Here is a 15,789-nt window from a genome sequence, read left to right as displayed (position 1 = left end):
TTTTATTTTATACCAGTGGACACAAAACGGGACAAACCCAGAAGATTGTGTCACTACATTAACAGATAAATTATTAACACATTGTGCGGTTAATTACGCATAAATTAACTAACAAAAACAATAATTATTCTATAAAAAAACAAAGATAATAATAAGGCAAAATGAAAAAAAAAGGAAAATACACATAAATAAATAAAATGTGAAATTTGAAAAAATAAAGAGTACATTCGATTACGTAACAGTCAAGTTAATCAGTCTGTTCTGTACCACAGCGGCAGTTATCAAGCGCTTGAATGTTCCATACGCATTACAAAAAACCTCTACACCGTTGCCAGTTTTATGGAAGTGATCGCAAGCAATCGTCATCCGAATCATAGGTGAATTTTGAAATAAATTTGTCCTCAGAATGGGAGTATAAAAAATAGTTTCATGTCTTAAAGATCGAGGTAGTATACGTATATTTACACAACCCAACAAGACCGAGGAGGCAGATCTATTATTGACAATCTTGTAAAATGTCAGAGCATCGTTACATAAGCGGCGCTGGTGGAGTTGAAGAAGTTGGAAAGAGCTGCACGCAGAATCGTATCCTTATTCTTCTGAATTCTTTCGATTCTGTTTATATAAGTGTGATACTGCGGGTTCCAAATAGTAGTGCAAAAGTTAAGTATACTAAACACGTAAGCAAAATATAAAACTTTCACCGCTTTGAAAGAGTCTGTGGACCTTATGACAAAGCCCAACATTCGCAGCGCTCTTCCAACCACTCCATCATCGTGACCACTAAATGTTAGTTTATTGTCAAAAGTGACCCCAAGGTCTTTAATTTGAGGTACTCTGGGTAAAACATAGTCACCCAAGCTGTAACCGTATTTGATGATATTCGAACTTCTTGAAAAAGAAATAACGTTACATTTGATAGGCTTAAGTGTCATAACATTTTCATAGCAATAGAGTTGTAGTGCATTAATGTCACCCTGCATTCTCGAGCAGTCGAGTGGAGAGGAAATTCGTGCAAACAATTTCATATCTACTGCATACATTAAGCACTGGGAGTGCTTTATTACTGTGAAGAAGTAATAAAAGAAGGGGGCCAAGATGGCTCCCTTGAGGTACGCCTGAAGGAACGGACATTATATCAGAATAATATCCATTAATAGATACTACCTGAGTTCTACCACGTATATAAGAAGCAATCAATAGCAACAAATAGTTATCAATTTCCATTATCTGAAGCTTTGGCAACAGGAGATTGTGATCTACGCGATCGAAAGCCTTACTGAAGTCAGTGTATATGGCATCCACTTTAATTGCTTGATCAAGAGAAGAAAAAATATAATCACTGCACTCAAGCAAGTTACTCTCGACCGAGCGACCCGCAAAAAAGCCGTGTTGTCTAGTATCAATTTTATTTTTAAATAGTAAGAAAAAAATAGTCGTTTATAAATTAGTTTTTCAAAAATTTTACTCAAAACTGATAATAAAGATATTGACCTGTAGTTGGATACATCACTTTTGTTGCCAGATTGAAAGGAAATGGAAAAACACCAGATTGAATCGATTTGTTCAGAATAATGGTTACAGGAAGTGACAAAGATGCGTAACATTCTTTAATTATAATGGCAGGTATACCATCAGGACCCCGACCTTTTGAAGCATCAATTCCTCCCAGTGCCTCCTCAACCTCAATCTGATCAAAGCAAATGGTATCTGCACTATTGAAGCCGGTCGTGACACCAGACACCACACCAGCCCGGGGGACTGAGTACACAGAGTGAAAAAAGTCAGCAAACAATGAACAGATAGATCGAGGATCGGAAGTGGTGCTGTTGTCCAAATAAACCACAGACGGTATATTATTATTGCCCTTTCTTCGTTTTATAAATGACCAAAAATGCTTGGGATTGTGCGTTATATTTGTTTCTGCGCAGCTATATAATTTTTATAATCACGGTTAATAAGGAATTTTGCTCGACCTCTCAACAGAGAAAAGGTAAGATAATCAACATGATTTCCATAGCGCTTCCATTTCCTGTGCGCCTTCTTCTTTTCATTAATCACCCGCACAGCACTGAACGTAAACCACACAGGGAAACCACTCACTCGCTGTTACATTTTGGGAACATGGTTGTCAATGCCAATTCTCTTTCCCAGTTAATCCCGTTCAAATGTGAATTGAGTAAGTCAAATTTTGCTTTTCTGTAGTTATAACAAGCGGGTAAGTTATCTTTAAGATTTGGAGGTGCGATTACTGTGCAGGAAAACTCCAAAGTAGTGTGAGATATGTCCTCTCGAATTAAAGGTGTATCGCTCAGTGCTATGTCAGATATTGAATAAAAATTAGTAATAACGAGATCCAAAGTATGGTTGAAGGCATTAAGGTGGTCATTAAATTGATTCAGGCCGCAGAGGGATAGAGCATCGAGAAAATCACTAGATCGGGCACTACTGCAAGGCGACGGACCACAATGACAAGAGCAGAGATCAATCTGGCAATCTTTAATTTTTGGCAAGTTAAAATCGCCACATATAAGAAATTCGTCGCCAGAATATCGCCGTGTGAGTACAGTAAGCTGATCCATGAATGAATATAATGCTAAATTATAATTTGGACGGATATAAACACAACAAACATGTAACGAAGAACCCCTAGCCTGAATGGGCTACCGCTGATATAGCAGTAGACACACAAATTAAAACTCTCCCACCCATCGAACCATCCCCATCGTTGCCGTATGCTCTATTGCACCTGAATACGTTAAAGCGATCCGGAAACAATTCTGCCGAGTGTATGCCAAGATGCAACCAGGTCTCGATTAATAAGATCAAAATCAGAATTCAATAAGTTAGTGTAAAAGGATTTCAACTTAGTTCTTAGACCTCGCACATTCTGATAATAAAAACCAATTGAAGACATAGTGATCAGTAACATATAATCAAATTTAATTAAATTAAATAACTATAAGAAATATACCCCACAAACTATATACATATATTTGTTATCAGAAGAAAATAATAAATTATTTTAGGTCAAGGCCAACTATGGTTTCCATTTAAAAAAATAAAGTTACGTCTAAAATCTCGAAAATAAGATCTTTGATAATAAGTGAGATATTTGCGATTGTCGTTTGCGCAAAATTTTCAGTTTTTGCCGATAGGGCGAAAACAAAAGACGACAGCTGTTCGGAGGTTTCGGCATTAACATTTTCTCGAAAAACGAGATCATGACATGTAAGCTACTTTTTTTCTATCTCTTTTAGTTTCGGAGATAGCCTATGCGGACATCGAAATTAAGACACCCTATACATTCTATTTTGGATTGCAATTCTTTATTTTCTAACCAATATGATTATGGTCTTTCAGCATACTTATCTACCAGTTATCAAAGTTTCATCTTCCGATTAGTTACAGATAGAGACTGTAAGTAATGATAAGGTTTCTTCCAGTTTCATCGTGTTTCAGTATGTCATATCAGAGACTGTAAGGTTCATTTGAACGTTTTCTTGTTCATACTATTTGACTAAAGCATTTACAAGAAGTCAAAAAATCAATGGTGTAGGTGTAACAATATTGTAACGATGTTGCACACTTCCTTTTAGATATAAATAATTTCCGGTCGAGTTTTTTTTTTAAATAATTACAACCTGGCGCCAATACATCCATTCATAATCACGGATATACCACGGAACGTGACCGGCGCGCATTCATTTTCTAGGACGATTACGAAGGCTCGTCGTTGAATGTTAAATTCTAGATGCGGATTCCTAGTTAACGGGGTCCGGGCGACCACCAATTACCGTGCAGTTTTAATGCACGGCTCAAGCTTGTACAGGATGAGCCGCGGTGTGCTAATTGCGTTAAAACGCGCACGGATCGCAATCGTGTGGCGCCACACACTCATACCGTTTACGTTTTTTATATCCAATTTATTTTTAAAAGTCTTTCTTTAACCGTCTTAATCGTTTTTCGACTAACTTTAAACTTTCACCTCTGAGTAATTAATTTATGTGCTTTATTTAATTGTTTAATTTGAAGATTTAAAGCTTTTTAAGAGTTTAATTGTCTTTCCTTCCCACGATATTCCTTACATCTTGAATCATTTTGATTTTAACTTGAATTACGCCCGTAAGAGGTTATTTTATATATGTATGTACATACCGAAGAGTCTATTTCGGTCCTGTTCTCCTACTCTCCTCCTGGTCAGCCTCATTCATAAGCGACGCGGACCCACGGAATTTTGTTGTTGTGAACTGGAAAACACCGAACGGAAGTCGTGTGCATGGGCGCTCACCTGACGCTTCTAAATAGTCCAGAAATAGATCATCCATCCTTTCACCTATCTAACGTTGCAACCCGTGACGATGTTTACTAATAATTAGAAAGAATGTACTCAAGAATGTGCTACGTCTTAAAACAATCTATAAAATCGCAAATTTAGATACTCTATTAAACCTTTAACTTCTAAGTCACAAAAAAAAATTTTAAAACCTTAATAAATTATTCTCTTATCTATCTTTTTTTCACTATCCATAAAACTTTTCGTTGTAAATCCCCTAAACACATGTAAAACACGATTTTCTAAATGGTCATCAACCAAAAATAAATTAACGAAAAGAAATCGGGTTTTTTTGATTAAATCACTAAACATGCATATTTCAAAAGATTTAAAGGAGCGAATACGGAAAGTAAAGAAGAGAAAAAGGTTCGTAAAACCGAATTTTACGACCCAAAGGAGTCGTAAATGCGCCTCAAATCTTTTTTCCGGTTCGTGCGGAATTCGAGATAACCTAAATGGTTAAATCTAATAAAAATGTTTCCCGAGATATTTGATCCTTTCACGAATTAGTTATTAATTTTTGCAAAGATTTAAATTAAATCTTGAGATTTAATTTTTTGAGAGGTAGGCAACCAGTTATGCAAGTTGAGGTTTAAAGGAAAATTTAAGAAATTATAGGAATCTATAATAATATATAGAATTTTATAATTAAAAATTAAAATCTAAAAAAATATTGTTTAATCACCACTTTTTTAATAAGAAAAGTACATAAAATTAAGTATATCGTGGAGGTATGTTTAGGTAGGCAACCCATTTTACAGAACGGTTTAAAAATTACAGATTTCTGTTTGTATTAAAAAAATTTTATTACTTTTATTAACGCTTTTTTAATTACTGTAGAGAAGATATTATATGTATTATCCGCTTATTATATGTATTTAAACCTGTGATTATTTCTATATTTTACGTAAAAACTATATCAGTTATTATAAATCATGGAGAACACAAAAGTCATAATCATATCTCTAACTCAAAAAAGTCTACATACAGTAGATTACTCTTATACATAAAATTAATATTTGTTAGGTCCTTCCCGTGATAGTGCAGCTTTCAAGTCGCTTTTATTTTTAATATGTAGTTTTCGAATTTTGCTCCAATACGTGCTCTATGGGGTTGAGGTCAGGTGACTGCGGTGGTGAGTAATAAGAACGCTAAAAATCGTTCAGCTATCGAATCAGCTATTGATGATACAGACAAGGCATTGCTGCAAGCACTGGAGCACAAAAACTGATGAAGACACCAACTTTGCTTTATATATTTGCTATTATTCCTTCTCTCCACGCTCTTAGCACAAAAGAGAAACTGAATGCTAAGATCAGAATATTAAATATATTGAAGCAGATCAGAACTACGCGGCATCATCAGACAATTCAGTATCATATCAACGCACATTAAATTATATATCTGAATCACATTTCTCTTCAGTACAGAATGTACAGATGTAATGTAGTGTACAAAACACTACATTACATCTCCATGGTGTTCAAACGACATGGTCGACTCCTAATACTCAAATTTTACTGATGATTCTGAATTAGTAAATGTGTAGAAGTAAAATACAAAATAAACCTAAAGAACGAAAAATTATAATAATAATAATAATAATATGTCTTCATTGAAAACCAACAAGGTACAACTTAACAATACAACGACGATGTTCAAACTGTTCTTACGAACGTCTGCTCTTCCACTTAATCCCTATTTCGACAGAGCTAAATACAAATACCAAATCACTAATAAACCAAAAAAAAGAGAAAAGCAGCAATAACCATAACAATAACAAGCACAGAGCAAAGCGAAAGCACATTAGTACAAATCAGTGAAAAGTTGACGTTTAAAATATATTTTACATAAATTGAAAGATATAGTACTAATGATAATGGGTGTATTATTCCAAGTCTTGGCAATCAAATAGGAGAAAGACCTTCGGGAAGCATGTCTCGGAATTGTTAAAACGTTTTTCCGTCGAATATTCACATTGCTATATGATAGTTTCTCAGCCAGATATGGCGGACACTTATAGTTAATTACTTTGAAGTACAACAAAGCACAGTGCAACTCACGTCTCTGTTGCATATTTAACGAACTGCTGTCCATCAACGTATGTGATATATGATCATATTTCCTTTTGCTATGGATCATCCTTAAACAACAATTTTGAAGTTTCTGTATCCGGCAGGCAGTCACCCTTGTAAGATTAGGAGCATACACCACGTCGCAGTAATTCATGCGACTCAGGACTAAGGTATCACAAAGACGTGTTCTTAATTGTTTATTCAGCACATGCCTATTCCCATAAATCAATCGCAACGTAGTGTACGCCCCCCCGCAAACAGTTACCTACATATTGTTCAAATCTCAACCTTTGATCAATTAGCACACCCAACTTTTTTATAGTATCGGTTACAGGAACAGCCACGCCGCCCACTAATACTACATTAGATATTTTGCTTTTAAGGAATTTCTCAAATTTTTTGAGCAAAACAGTCCCAGCAACATACATAGGTTAGACAAAGCGCATGTGTCCTCATTAAGTTGCTCGCACGCCTTTTCCACATCCAATGGGGGAAAATGCAAGTACAATTGCGTGTCATCCACGTATAAGTGTATTTTACAATGTTTTAAAACAGTATGAATATCAGCAGTATACAGAGCAAATAAGAGGGGACCCAAGACTGAGCCTTGTGGTACACCCTCGGATATTTTCAATATCGATGACAGAGAACCATCAAAGTGTACACGCTGCGATCGACCATGTAAATAAGAAGCAACCAACTGAATAGCAGAATTTGAAAATCCAAAGTAATGAAGTTTATTAATTAGTAATTTGTGATTTATTGTATCGAACGCCTTTGAAAAATCCAAAGCCAACAGCATTGTAGCCAGTTGGCGACGCTGAGCTGCGAATATATTGTCAGTGACCTCCAACCCGTGTTGTTAAATATCTGGGTATTTATTTTCAAGGGAAAATTCCCTGAATATACAGGTGTCTCAGCGAGACCGGTCATTAGACGTTTCTGGGGTTCTGGCCAAAATAAAAATTTGAGAATTCAGACTGTTCCAGCGGACATTTGTTCAAAAAATCATAGAACACTCGATTTTTGAGATATCATTTTAGGATTCGGAACATGCTTAAAGAACATGATGGAGTCTAAATCGTTTGGTCACTTTACTATGGCACATTAACTTTTCGAAATTTGGAAGTACCATAACTTCATTTTTTTAAATGGCACCCTCCATATCCATATAATATGGAGGGTATATTTTATTGCTTAGTCGTCTTCGGCGTCTCATTTTACATCTTTTATACTCCGTATGTCATATGCCTAACATTAATAGTTTGAGAAATAATTAGCGTTTTTTTGAAAAATGTTCGCATCATGTTGCTTAAGCATGTTCTGAATCCTAAATTGATATTCCAAAAATCGAGTGTTCTCCGATTTTTTGAACAAATGTCTACTGGAGCAGAATTTTCTAGAAAAATTCGAATAACTCGAGAACGGCCGAATCAAATTGCAACTTATTTATAAACCAAATATGTAAAAATATACAGGGTGTTCCATTTAAAAAAATAAAGTAGGTGGCGACTTCCGGTATAACCGAAAGTGCAAGAAATCTGAAAATATTTTAGTCGAAGAGAACGTAATTGAGAATACTTAAGTCTGAATTTTCAAATTTTTATTTTGGCCAGAACCCTAGAAACGTCTAATGACCGGACTCGCTGAGACACCCTGTATACCCCGGGGTATTTACCCAAGATGGGTATTTAGAGGTATTTATAAAATTTGATTTAAATTGAATTGATGGCAATTTTGCAAGTACTTCAAGAATGCAGAGTCCATTATCGATACACCAAACTTATTTATAACATTTACAAGAATGCTACATTGACGGTAAAATTGCAGGAAAGTACTGACCGAATACCCATTGGGCGTGGAATAAGACAAGGCGATATAATGTTGAACCCAAATTGGTCCTCACAGTCCTGGAGAGTGCATTTAAACAACTGGATTGCACCCAAAAAGATATAAACGTTGATGGCAATACCTAAGTAATTTGCGCTACGCGGACGATATAGTCCTTATTTCTGATAGCCTTGGAGAGATCAAACTGATGCTGAACACATATAGGAGGCTTATGACATTTGTAGTTATGTTTCGTAATATTTTGTATGATGTCCAATCAGTTGTATTTTTAGTTGTTTTAAATTTATGAAAGGCATCATCTCACAGAGCCATCTTTCATTTTACATTATCTGTCAACCATGGACTTGCCGGTTTGGTAAAACGTTTGGTCAGCAAGGGTGCATGCAAATCTACCAAAGTCAGGATACTATCATTTAAGTAATTTAGTTTATCATTTACATCAGACAAATGGTAAATATTTCTCCAAGGTATTGATTTTAAATTCGAATAAAATTGCTGATAATTAATATTTTTGAGGTCTCGATATGTACGGTAAACTGCAGGCTTTTTACCAGTATCGTATATAATTTGACATGATATCAATTCATGGTCTGAAATATGATGGACATGCAAAGTGCCTACATTCTTAATGAGATCTTTGTTCGAAACTAACAAAAGATCAAGAAGTGTTTGCGATGTGCAGGTAATTCTGGTGGGCTCATCAATTAATTGATACAACCCAACAGATGCTAGGAATGACTCAAGAAGCACCGATGATCCTGACCGAGAATTCAATAGATCAACATTTACATCCCCAACACACAACGTACAATCCAACGACGTTATGCATTCCGAGATTGAGTTCTCAAAGTTATCCATAAAATTTGATAGATTATCACCTAGGGGCCTGTAAACCACTCCAACCGCCAAGATCTGATCTATAGAATTGTCCGTTTCAATAATATTAAAAGGTGTATCTGCACTAATATAGATACCCACGACCAACACGTCTCTCCCTCCTCACAAGATCAAACCCTGGAATTCTTACAGCATCATCCGGAATTTTTCTCTTTAGCCAAGTTTCAGATACCGCTAGCACGTCATAATTCTGAGCATCAATTAAAATGAACCAGTAAACTAAATTTAGGTATGAGTGATCTCACAATTAAATGTGCAATTTTTAATATTTTAGTTTTACTGCCCGATGGCAAATTTATTCGTGCGTGTGCCCCCGCAACACCCGCCCCTGCCATTCATCAGTGCTAAATACTATTACTTACTATAAGTTATCATTAGTTATTTTACTTACCGTAATGTCAAACTTAATCTCTATGCGACAGATATCGCACGTCGTAAAATTGTATTCCGTTTTGCTATGGCTGATCCAATAAATTGAACAAGTTACAAGTTCATTAAAACTGGTAATGCTCATTCTATAAAAAGCAAAAAACTTTTTTGGATACTCTAGTAGTTTTTAATACAGCGTGTGGAACTGTTCTCGCAATAATCGATCAGTGTAAATTGGATGTACCCAATATGCGCATACTACTTTTATCTTCCTTCGTTTTATAATAAGGGCAATTATAACAGCTCTTCGCGACATCATGATAATCGATCGACTATCGTAGTCAATGTGCTCACCTACTTCCGACCCGACAGTTTAGTTTGAACAGTGTGTATGTGCTACATAGCGTAATAGTACAGGCATTGGGCAGTTTTGCAAAGGAGTGTGGAAAAAGGTGACGTCCTTATGACAACCCTGACTTTTCGGCCGTCTTAGGAGACGCAGGGCTAAACCCGAATGTTTCTGGTTCTAGGTCTAATGTTAGTTCTACTTTTTGTTCAATAAAAATATACCACAATCTAACGCTGAATAACAATTAAAACTGGAACTAATATTAGACCTTGATCTAGAAACATTCGGATATAGCCGTACGTCTCTCAAGACGGGTAAACCCGATACTTTCTAGTTCTAGGTCTAGTGTTAGTTCTAGTTTTAATTGTTATTCAGCGTTAAATTTATACTTACTTAGTGTATCTACACTAAAACTCCACATAAAACTCACAGACTCTTTAATGTGTGTTTACTAACACATACCTAACGGCAATGTTGCCAACATTTTCAAATAAATTACTCAATTCGATGAGTTGGGGTTTCATAGAGACCCCGGTTAGGTATTTAAGGGCTAACAAGACATATTACTTGTCGACATTTTTCGTTTAGCCGTCCGTCTTCAGACGCACGGCTAAACCCGAATATTTCTAGTTGTAGGTCTAGTGTTAGTGATAGTTTTAGTGCAATATAGTGGTATGTTATGCCAACTAGCGCTACCTACCGCTGTCGTTTGTAAAATGGATAAGATGAGAGATGTTAATCTATTTGTAGAGGCTCTGAAGATGGTCAAGGACCGAAACCAGTTAGACTTAAATTCTATATAAAATAAAAGACATAAACTTTTCATTTTATATTAACACATCTAGAAATATCTAGAAAACGATACTGGCCAAAAATTGTAGGTTCATCTAATTTTTTCTATTGTAGAATTTCTTGGTGTATCTAAGTGTCGGTTATGTAGACCTTAGTTGAGTTATAAATATGATTGTGTTTTGTGTTTTTCATTATAAATAATAAGTTATACATTTTTTATGTAAAATGTTGAAATAATATAGACTTCTAGTATGTAGACTTTATCGTATTACTGTAACTGACATGGGAAGTAATTTTATTCAAACGCATAACAAATTTAAAGTAACACCTTAAAAACCTTATATTTTATTATTTTTATTAAATTGGGAATAAACATCTTTTATTTTCAATATTTTAAGAATATAATGAGGTGCACTCTACACCTCATTATATTCTTAAAAGCATACTAAAGCATATTAAAATTCAAATCAGAAGAATAATTTAAAAATATTCAAAACGATTTAAAACGTAGCATATGAAGTATTTACTATTTATAGTAGATGTTTCAAGTGTATCATTTGCAATTTATGTATGTGCATTACTTAATTTCCTTTACATACTACAACATCCTTGAATTATTCATAAAATTGCCGACGTTACTCGCGGGAATTACGTTTATATTTTACTGATTATTAAAAAAAAATAATAAGAATAACTTTTAAAAAACGTCAAAGAAGAAAACGCCATATCCTATTTGTTATCTATGTGGGTTAAAAAATTGCAAGAAAAGTTAAATACGAGTGGTCAATGACTGATAGTTGATAAAATTGTTGTGAAAACCATTACTATTTGTTTTCCCAATTGATTCACATTTTTATTGTTATTTTTTTAAGTTATAACTCTTTCAATTTAGTCGATTTAGAAATAAATAATAGACAAATTACAGACGTATTATATCTAAATAACACCCACAATATAAACTTAATGGTCGAGTTTAGCAATTTTATCTATTAACGCGACGATTTATTTTAAAATTATAAACATCCCATTTATTTTAAAACATTCAAACTTTCAAACAATCGTTTGTATAAAGATTAATTAATGCCTTTAATAATACAATTTTTTATAGACAAATATAAAATTATATTTACAAATGATTATGATGTACTTATTTGCTACTTTTTAGTAGTATTATTAACTTTTTTTTAATTAATTGACATTATTTACGATAATTGTAAATGTTTATTACCCCTTTATCGTAAATCATCAAGTCAATAGCGTTTTTATTGTTAGATTGTTAGCTCGATTCTTAAATTTATGACAGTTTCGAGATGTTTTCCTTATTATTATTGAAACGATTCGATAAAACTGTGATATTTAGTATTTTTGTAATTATTAATTTCCTTTCGTTGTTTCTATATTTATCTTTTCAATTTTTTTAATCACATTTTTATCTATTCCGAATAAATTTAAAATTCTTGTTATGATTTTTAAATTGATTAATAAATATTTACAAAGAGATTAAGAAACAAAATAATATTATAATGAAAATAAGTGTATATTGATTCTGTGGTTTCCAAGAAAAAGAAATATTATTATTTAAAAATCGCTTATTTTTAATTTTTGTTTCTGTTAAAAGGTTATCTTTTCGTTAATTTATGATGCGTTAAATCTACATACGTTCTGTTTCGGGTAATTAGTCGTTAACTTTGAATTTAGCAATAATCAACTTGTACTTTGTTCTATTGATTGATTAAGAAATTTTATTTTTGTTACTAATTTTGTTACTATAACCAAATCAAGTACATATTTTATTAATAAAAACTATTTAATTTGAGATTATTTAATTTTATGGATGATATTATCGCCATAATAATTTAAGATCCATCTGAAAACGATTTGTTTTAACAACCAAAACAATTATATCTAAAAAATCATCAATCTTAGATACGGATTAGTTATGGATCATGGTTTTTTGATTCATTATTAAATTATTGATTTAAAGATTTTGGGAAATCTTTACCTTGTATACGCAAACGATCATTGCTAGATGTGAATTAGTTATGGATTATGTTCTTTTGGTTCATTATCGACTATTTTTATCCATAAAGTTAATCTCCATCGGTTTCAGTTTTTGAATTAGAATCGATTCTAATCAAAAATCATCCATTTTCAGATTTTGAGGAATCTTTCCGTTATATCTAAGAAATAATCAATGTTAAATTCAAATTTGTTATGGATTATGTTTTTTCGATTCATTATTAACTTTTTTATACGTAAATTTAATCTCCATCGATTTCAGATTTTGAATCAGAATGAATTTTAATAATAAAAAATCGTGGATTTTAAGATTTTGGGAAATCTTTACCTTGTATACGCAAACGATCGTTGCTAGATGTGAATTAATTATGGATTATGATCTTTTGGTTCATTATCAACTGTTTTTATCAATAAAGTTAATCTCCATCGATTTCAGTTTTTGAGTTAGAATCGATTCTAACCAAAAATCATTCATTTTCAGATTTTGAGGAATCATTCCGTTATATCTAAAAAATAATCAATGTTAAATTCAAATTTGTTATGGATTATGCTTTTTCGATTCATTATTAACTTTTTTATACGTAAATTTAATCTCCATCGATTTCAGATTTTGAATTAGAATGAATTTTAATAATAAAAAATCGTGGATTTTAAGATTTTGGGAAATCTTTATCTTGTATACGCAAACGATCATTGCTAGATGTGAATTAATTATGGGTTATGTACTTTTGGTTCATTATCAACTATTTTTATCCATAAAGTTAATCTCCATTGGTTTCAGTTTTTGAGTTAGAATCGATTCTAATCAAAAATCATCCATTTTCAGATTTTAAGGAATCTTTCCGTTATATCTAAAAAAATAATTAATGCTAAATCCAAATTTGTTATGAATTAAGTTTTTTCGGTTCATTATTACCTATTTTTGTCCATACCTTTAATCTCCATCGGTTTTAGCTTTTGAGTTAGAATTAATTTTAATAATTAAAATCGTACATTTTAAGATTTTGGTAAATTTTTGCCTGGTATACAAAAACGAACATTACTAGATGGAAATTAGTTATGGATTATGTTCTTTTGGTTCATTATCAACTATTTTTATCCATAAAATTAATCTCCATCTTTTGTAGCTTTTGAGTTAGAATTAATTTTAATATTAAAAATCATGCATTTTAAGATTTTGGTAAATCTTTGGCTGATACACAAAAACGATCATTACTAGATGGAAATTAATTATGGATTATGTTATTTTGGTTTACTATCAACTACTTTTATCCATAAAGTTAATCTCTATCGGTTTCAGTTTTTGAGTTAGAATCGATTCTAATCAAAAATCATCCATTTTCAGATTTTGAGGAATCTTTCCGTTATATCTAAAAAATAATCAATGTTAAATTCAAATTTGTTATGGATTATGTTTTTTCAATTCATTATTAACTTTTTTATACATAAATTTAATCTCCATCGATTTCAGATTTTGAATCAGAATGAATTTTAATAATAAAAAATCTTGGATTTTAAGGTTTTGGGAAATCTTTACCTTGTATACACAAACGATCATTGCTAGATGTGAATTAGTTATGGATTATGTTCTTTTGGTTCATTATCAGCTATTTTTATCAATAAAGCTAATCTCCACTGGTTTCAGTTTTTGAGTTAGAATCGATTCTAATCAAAAATCATCTACTTTCAGATTTTGAGGAATCTTTCCGCTATATCTAAAAAATAATCAATGCTAAATTCAAATTTGTTATGAATTAAGTTTTTTCGGTTCTATATTACCTATTTTTGTCCATAACTTTAATCTCCATTGGTTTTAGCTTTTAAGTTAGAATGAATTTTAATAATAAAAATCATGCATTTTAAGATTTTGATAAATTTTTGCGTTGTATGCAAAAACGATCATTACTAAATGGAAATTAGTTATGGATTATGTTGTTTTGGTTCATTATCAATTATTTTTATGCATAAAGTTAATCTCCATCGGTTTCAGTTTTTGAGTTAGAATCGATTCTAATCAAAAATCATCAATTTTTTGATTTTAAGGAATCTTTCCGTTATATCTAAATAACTATCAATGTTATATTAAAATTCGTTGTGAATTATCTTTTTTCGGTTCATTATTAAGTATTTTGGTCCATAAATTTAATCTCCATCGGTTTTAGCTTTTAAGATAGAATGAATTTTAATAATAAAAATCATGCATTTTAAGATTTTGGTAAATTTCTGCGTTGTATGCAAAAACGGTCATTACTAAATGGAAATTAGTTATGGATTATGTTGTTTTGGTTCATTATCATCAATTTTTATCCATAAAGTTAATCTCCATCAGTTTCAGTTTTTGAGTTGGAATCGATTCTAATCAAAAATCATCCATTTTCAGATTTTGAGGAATCTTTCCGTTATATCTAAAAAATAATCAATGTTATATTCAAATTTGTTATGAATTATGTTTTTTCGGTTCATTATCAATTAGTCCTATCCATAAAATTAATCGGTTTTAGCTTTTGAGTTAGAATTAATTTTAAAAATAAAAATCATGCATTTTAAGATTTTGGTAAATCTTTGGCTTGTACACAAAAACGATCATTACTAGATGGAAATTAGTTATGGATTATGTTGTTTTGGTTCATTATCAATTAGTTCTATCCATAAAATTAATCTCCATCGGTTTCAGTTTTTGATTTAGAATCGATTCTAATCAAATATCATCCATTTTCTGATTTTGAGGAATCTCTCCATTATATCTAAAAAATAATCAATGTTAGATACAGATTAGTTATGGATTATGTTTTTTTGATTCATTATTAACTTTTTTTATACATAACTTTAATCCCCATCGGTTTTGGCTTTTGAGTTAGAATTAATTTTAATAATAAAAATCATGCATTTTAAGATTTTGGTAAATCTTTGCCTTATATATAAAAACGATCATTACTATATGAAAATTAGTTATGGATTATGTCGTTTTGGTTCATTATCAACTATTTTTATCCATAAAATTAATCTCCATCGGTTTCAGTTTTTGAGTTAAAATCGATCCTAATCAAAAATCATGCATTTTGTGATTTTGAGCAATCTTTACCCTGTATACAAAAACGATC

The sequence above is a fragment of the Onthophagus taurus genome, chromosome 3 (assembly GCF_036711975.1).
Source record: "Onthophagus taurus isolate NC chromosome 3, IU_Otau_3.0, whole genome shotgun sequence".
Taxonomy (NCBI): domain Eukaryota; kingdom Metazoa; phylum Arthropoda; class Insecta; order Coleoptera; family Scarabaeidae; genus Onthophagus; species Onthophagus taurus.
This window is presented reverse-complemented; position numbering follows the sequence as displayed.